The sequence below is a fragment of the Neltuma alba genome, unplaced genomic scaffold (assembly GCF_004799145.2).
Source record: "Neltuma alba isolate B1F8T4 unplaced genomic scaffold, ASM479914v2 tig00010816_pilon, whole genome shotgun sequence".
Taxonomy (NCBI): Eukaryota; Viridiplantae; Streptophyta; class Magnoliopsida; order Fabales; family Fabaceae; genus Neltuma; species Neltuma alba.
Window position 1 is genome coordinate 171,814 of NW_021635624.1, and position 6,971 is coordinate 178,784.

A 6,971-nucleotide genomic window follows, 5' to 3' on the forward strand; every position below is an offset into this window, starting at 1 on the left:
AAATATATGTGAAGAAGAATTAATTTGTGACTTGTAGAATAACATACGGATGCCTTCTATATTTTTATAATCTCACATGCAAATTTTTACTCTTTAAAGATAAAAGTAAATGGTACTTATGTCATGCATGTGGCATAATATTCGATTGAGAAATTGGAGGTAATGTTGAAAAATATTTTTCTGGTTCTATTTATAAGTCACTTTCAATATGTTTCATACAGATCAAGAAAAATCTTAAGTTTTATCAAATCTCATTTAAAATTGAACAACTTTTCAATTTTATTTCTATTTAATATACATTATACTTTATATAAATAAAGTCAACACAATAATAAATAAAGGATAAAATTGTACATGGATATAAAAATTTTTCTTAATGCCTTATAAATGGAAATTAAAAAATATCTTCTCTCTCTGCCACATAAATAATACTAGAAGAGTAGTTGATACTTGATACTTCTCCTTTTTTTTTTTTTTACAGTTTTAATGTTTTATATTGAGGATGGGGGGAGTACATTATTGCCTTAATTTCTTATGTCTTAAATGCTCGAATATCATAAATATATTTCTTCAAAGTCCTCCAATGTTGAAATATTGTAAAATCATTATTAAAAGAAAGGCTAAAGGATACTTTTGGTCCTTTAAGTTTACATGATGTTTCATTTTAGTCCTTTAAGTTTAGAAAGTGTATTTTTGATCCTTTAATTTTAACACCGTTAATGTTGCTAACAGAAAATGCCAACTCAGCAAATTTAAATGCTGACTCGTCAATTAAATAATGACATGCTAATCTTTAATTTAAAAGATATGTAAATTGAAAAATAATTAAAAACCTAAAGAAAGCGTCATCAACATCAAATCTTTCATTCATCTAAATTTGCAATATCGAAAACCCTACCATCTACTCTATATCTCTCTGCAGATATTTTTTACGAAATCAACAGCTTTCCTCGTTTGCAAACATAAACCTGGTGAGTATATTCCCTTTTTTTTTTTCAATATGTTACAATACAAATGAATTTTTTGACCTCGTAGTGGTCCTCTTTTCTTCTACCCATGCGACATAGTGCAGTTCACATTCATCCTTGATACAATACGGTTTGCTACCATCCTTGCATAGTGAGTCCCTTTTTGTTTCCTTCTTCGCTCTTTTTGTTTTATCTTTTCTCCTGAATTCTTATACTAATTACCAAGCAAGTACAAAAATCACACAGAAAGCTATATATATTTTTTGACTGAATACACAGAAAGCTATATTAATACATACCTTACTGCATAGTCATGGATAGCCTAGAATATGAATGTCCTTTGCCAAAGAAAAGATTTGTTTGGCATATGCAAATTCCCCATCTGATACACTAGTAGTGCCTATAAATTGGGTTGGATAAATGTTTGACATTTATAATAAAATGAAAAATAGCATTGCATAATTTGACAGGACCTTAAAAGAATGGTTCAATTGCATTAGATCTGTAGCTTCAATTGCACATTGAAAGAATGACAAAATACATGCATTATGCTTCAAATATACCTATGATCAAAATTCTTTTTCATTGTTCTGAATTCTTACTCTATTATGCGATTTGAACTTTTATGTACAGATTCATAAGTTTGAGTCAAAGATGGGAAACAATTCTGATGAAGATAGTGCTTTGAATATTGACTTTAGTGATAGTGAAGAAGAAGTGGATGAAGATGACATTGAGGAGTTCATTCTACAATGTAGAGAAAATTCAAATGAAGAGCATGTGAGTGAAGACTTAGAAAGTCTTGATGACAAGGAAGAAGCTAGAGATGAAAATGAAAGAGGAGATGGATACATTAAGAATAGGTTTCCAATGCATAAATTGCTAAAAAATATGAGTGAATACAAATGGGAGGCAGGAACCCTTTACAACACCAGAGAGGATTTTAAACAAGCCATAGTCTCATATGCTGTGCACGCTGGAAAAGGGCTTAAGTTTATTAAAAATGATAAGGAAAGGATTAGAGTAAGGTGCAAGCCGGACTGTGAATGGAAGGCATATTGTGCAAAGCTAAAGGGAGAAGAGACATGGCAATTAAGGATGATCAATGACAAGCATACATGCAACAGGGAGGTGAATAATAAATTGCTAAAATCTAAATGGCTTAGTAGGAGTATTGAGAAAACTGTGAAAGAAAATCCCAAGTATAAATTGAAAGATATTATTGAAAGATCTAAGAGAAAGTGGAATGTAAAAGTTTCAAAGACGGTGGCTTCTAGAGCAAAGAAAGAAGCATTAAACCACCTTCACGGGTCTTTTCAGGAACAATTTCAAAGGTTGTATGATTATTGTCATGAGCTAAAAAGGTCCAATCCTCACTCCACGGTGTTGTTAAAAGTAGATAGGCCACCTGACTATGATGCAGAGCTTGATGCTCTAATGCCATCTAGAAACATGCTCCCCAGATTTGGAAGGCTATATATATGCTTTGAGGCTTGCAAGAAGAGCTTTTTTACTTGTAGACCAATTATTGGATTGGATGGATGCTTTCTTAAGGGACCATATAAATGCCAATTATTGGCTGCAATTGGGAGAGATCCTAATGAGCAAATGCTTCCTATTGCTATTGCTGTTGTAGAGGCAGAGACCAAAGATTCCTGGACATGGTTTCTATCTAATCTAATTGAAGACCTCGGTGGGACAAATAAGTGTAAATCCTATACCTTTATTACAGACCAACAAAAGGTAAGTTTTATTTTTTATCTACTTTTTTAACTTTGTTAATTAAACATATATCATATAAAATTAATATTGTAATTGTTTATAGGGTCTTTTACCTACATTTGATGAGCTCCTACCTGGGGTGGATCATCGATTTTGCGTTCGGCACCTATATAACAACTTTAGAAAGCGATTCCCAGGAACAAATTTGAAAGAAAAGATGTGGAAAGCAGCAAAAGCTACCTATCCACAAGCATGGGAACGAGCAATGAAGGATATTCAAAAAATTAATGAAGATGCATATAAGTACCTCATCAAAATTCCTCCCAGATTCTGGAGTAAGTCTCGATTTTCCTTTGAACCAAAGTGCGATGTATTGGTAAATAATATGAGTGAAGCTTTTAATTATGTCATTATTGATGCAAGAGAAAAACCAATTTTGTCAATGTTGGAGGATATCAGGACTTATTTCATGAATAGGTGGGCTGCTAATAGAATTAAGATGAATAGCTTTCAAGGTTCTATTCTTCCAAATATTAAAAAGAGATTAGAAAGGGAGGCTAATGATAGTGGCAGATGGTTACCTACTTGGGCTGAGATGAAAAGTTTGAGGTTTATGATGGACATGAGAGATTTGCAATTGATCTAAAAGTTAAAGAATGTGATTGTAGAAAATGGTCATTAACTGGCATCCCTTGTGCTCACAGCATAAGTTGCATTTATTGGTGGTCAAGGAAACCAGAAGATTATGTACCCATTTATTATCGGAAAGAGGCTTATCAAGCATGTTATGAGCCTATCATTTTTCCTACAAATGGCACCAACTTATGGACAACAACGGAATATCCAAATATACTTCCACCTCTATATAGAAGACCTATTGGCAGGCCACCAAAAGCAAGAAAAAAGGATCCAAATGAAGAAAAGAAAGGAAAATCTAAGATGACTAGAACTGGTTCTACAGCAAAATGTTCAATTTGTGGTACTGTGGGCCATAACAAAAGAAGTTGCAAGGATTCAAGAAACATTAAAAGCCATGACATTCAAACCAATGCAAACATCACTCAACCTAGTATATTGAGTGCTTCGATTAACGCACAAACAAGTATGTAGTCAAGTGAGGTAAAATTGATCAAGTCAATTTTATAAACTTTGATATATCTATGATCATTATTTTAGTAGTAACTTAAACTTTGATGTAGGGAGCACCATGTGAATCATCAACTCATGAATCAGTGACTTGGATGAATATATAGATGGGACAGGTACAATTTTTGTCAATTGATTTACAAACTTTAATAGTATATAAACATAATGTGATTTGACCAAATGTTTTAATGTAGGAGACCCTAAGTCATCATTCTACACAAATATCTTGGCAAAATGTGCCATCATGGTGTAGTCCCAGTTCCCATCTCATACAAAAGCCAAAGAACAAAAGCAAAATGACAATGGCAAGCAAAAGCCAGGCAACAACACAAGCCAATCAATTGATGCAGCATCAATTCAACCAAATGCTATGACCTAAAGCATTTGTTCTTTTTACTTTTATCTCTAAAGAAGATCATGTTTTTATTAATTTGGATTTATTTTACATCTACACTTTAGTTAATTTCTTATTCAAAGTGAATTTAAAATTTATCGTTTTCTTGCATCATGCAATTGACATGAAGTATTTTTAAAATGTATAAGGCCAACAATTTAAATTTATTCAAGGGGCCAACAATTTCGTTGTGTACTGTCATTTCATTTCAAGTTCTTGTATGTTTTAAAACATTGTGTTAGAATAACTAAAGGAAATTGTGGCTGTTGCTTCATATAAGAGTCTAAGACAGTTTCAAACTTTTTTATAACATGACTTAGTACATCATAATACGAAGATCTTATCTCTAGATCACACAAATAATAAACAATATAATGCCGCCCTTCATGATCATCCATTATTCACAATTTGAATCATTAATAATTAATTCTCAAATATATATATTCAGATCATTCACACATCAAAGAACAATACGCTTCAATTATAGTAATCCATCAGGGGGGAAAACACAATAGATGGGACCTAATAACTTGATGATTCTTGTGCCTTAAAGAACAGCAGTAAAAGCAAAAAGGGGTTGCCATTGCAACCGAGACAATACATGTTACACTTGCTCTTGGCAGCAGTAAAAACAAATTTCAGAGAGACGAAGATCTGTGAGAAAAGAGTATATTATACTAGTTTAAGAAGTAATATGTGCGCCCACCGACGAGGTTATGGAAGGAGTAATGGCAGAAAAAGACAGTGGGAATTAAGTTGAATACAAATATGTGAAAAAGGCAAGTAACAATAACAACATACGGATATGTGAAAAAGGCAAGAAACAAGCAAGCTTTTTTTGGGGGGGGGGGAGACAAAACAGAGAGCAAGCTTTTTTAGTGAATCAGATAATAACTATGATGATTATCAGAAATGGAAGCAGAAAATGGGTTCTACTTATGGTTTTAGCAAATTCCACAAAGCAATGCTTCTACCATAGTTATATCTTAAATACTACACTTCTATTTTGTTCATTGTGATGATATGACGAGTTTCACCCCCTCACTTTTACTGAAACCCAGTGATTACTTACATCGCTGAAGTTGTTGGGGTCGCTGCCTCCTTGTCGATTAACTATGTCAGCAACTAATCTTGTGTCTCCATTTAGCTATCAGAGTGCCCCAAAAAATCTTCCAGCTTCGGTTCCCCATCATTCTGGTTTTAGGGGCTCGCTATCTCTTCACTTGGGTTTTGTCGGTGGTTCATCGTTCTGCTTGCTACTTCAGATTTGCCCAGTCGATGAAAAAACCAAACCAAATCCTCAACAATTTTCTCTGGTGAGCTTTAGGTGAAGGAAATATTGAAGAATGGGGTAAGTACCTTTAGTTGTAGCGGTGGCAGATGTGGGTTGGAGAGGTAGAGAGGCCATGGTTGAAAGAGAAGAAGAGGGAGCATTTCAATACGCAGGTTTATTTTCATTTTTTAATGTAAAATATTAAAATAAAAAAATTGAATTTTTTTGCCAGAAATAATTTAAAATTTTATATATGCTTTGTCAACAATACACAGTCAGCAATTAAATTTGATTACTCAGCATTTTCTGTTAGCTACATTAATGGTATTAAAGTTAAAGGACTAAAAATACACTTTTTAAACTTAAGGGACCAAAATGAAACCTTATGTAAACTTAAAGGACTAAAAGTATCCTTTAGCCTAAAAGAAATTATTGTACACGGACCTAATACTACCTAAATTTAAATTAATTAATATACTATGGTTATTTCACTTCACTACTTCTACTGGGATTTAATTTAGCCCATCTTTGGCCGAAAACAAAATCAACAATTAGCCAATCACAAGTGGAAGTTAATGCGCCCGCGCGCGCGCGTAGGGAAGGGTACTGATCTGCAATTGGGTCCTTAATTTTGACTTGAGCATAAAATGATATTTGTACTCTGTTTTGGGCTCAAAATACTACCTCAGATCCTAGACATTTATCTCGCCTTGTTAACGTAAGAGTTCCTTGCCAACAAGATTGGGCTTAGTAAAATAGGATAGTTTTTCATAACATGATAAACCAATATTTGATTTTTGTTAAGAGAAATGTTCATATTTAGTATCTGATAGTGTCTCGAATAGGAAGATACCTATGCATATCAAAAGAAATACAAGAGCTAGTTAGAGATTAGATTTGATTCCAAATATAATATATCTCAACTAGTTATCTAACCTTTCAAATTTATAATGTTTTCTATAAAATATCCCTATCGATTGTAAGGAATTGCCACAGAGGGATAATTCTAATACACATGATTAAATATAATAGTTTAGAAAAATTAACACGTATTTATTACAATTAGCCACCAAAACTAATTTTCTGAATTTTCTCAAATTAGATATCTAATCTTTATTATCAGAGGTAGTATAAAATTTAGTTTGAAGTTCAATTTAAATTACACAATACATCTTATATTTAGAATAAGAGGTAGTATATGAGTATTAATAAAATGTTTTTCTAGCTAGTGGAAAGCACAATAACACATTTATATACGTGTGTATATAATGTAACGACTCACATATATAGTTGCATAAATATTCACACCTTAAGGATAAAATTGAATCCTTTGCGCCATGTTTATAATGTAATGTCTGAGATTAAACAAAAGAGCGGCTAAAGAATTAAATTAGTTATGATAAATAATGCAAAAATAATTATCATTGCCATTAATGGGCCTTCTATAAAGTAAAATATATTTTTGATC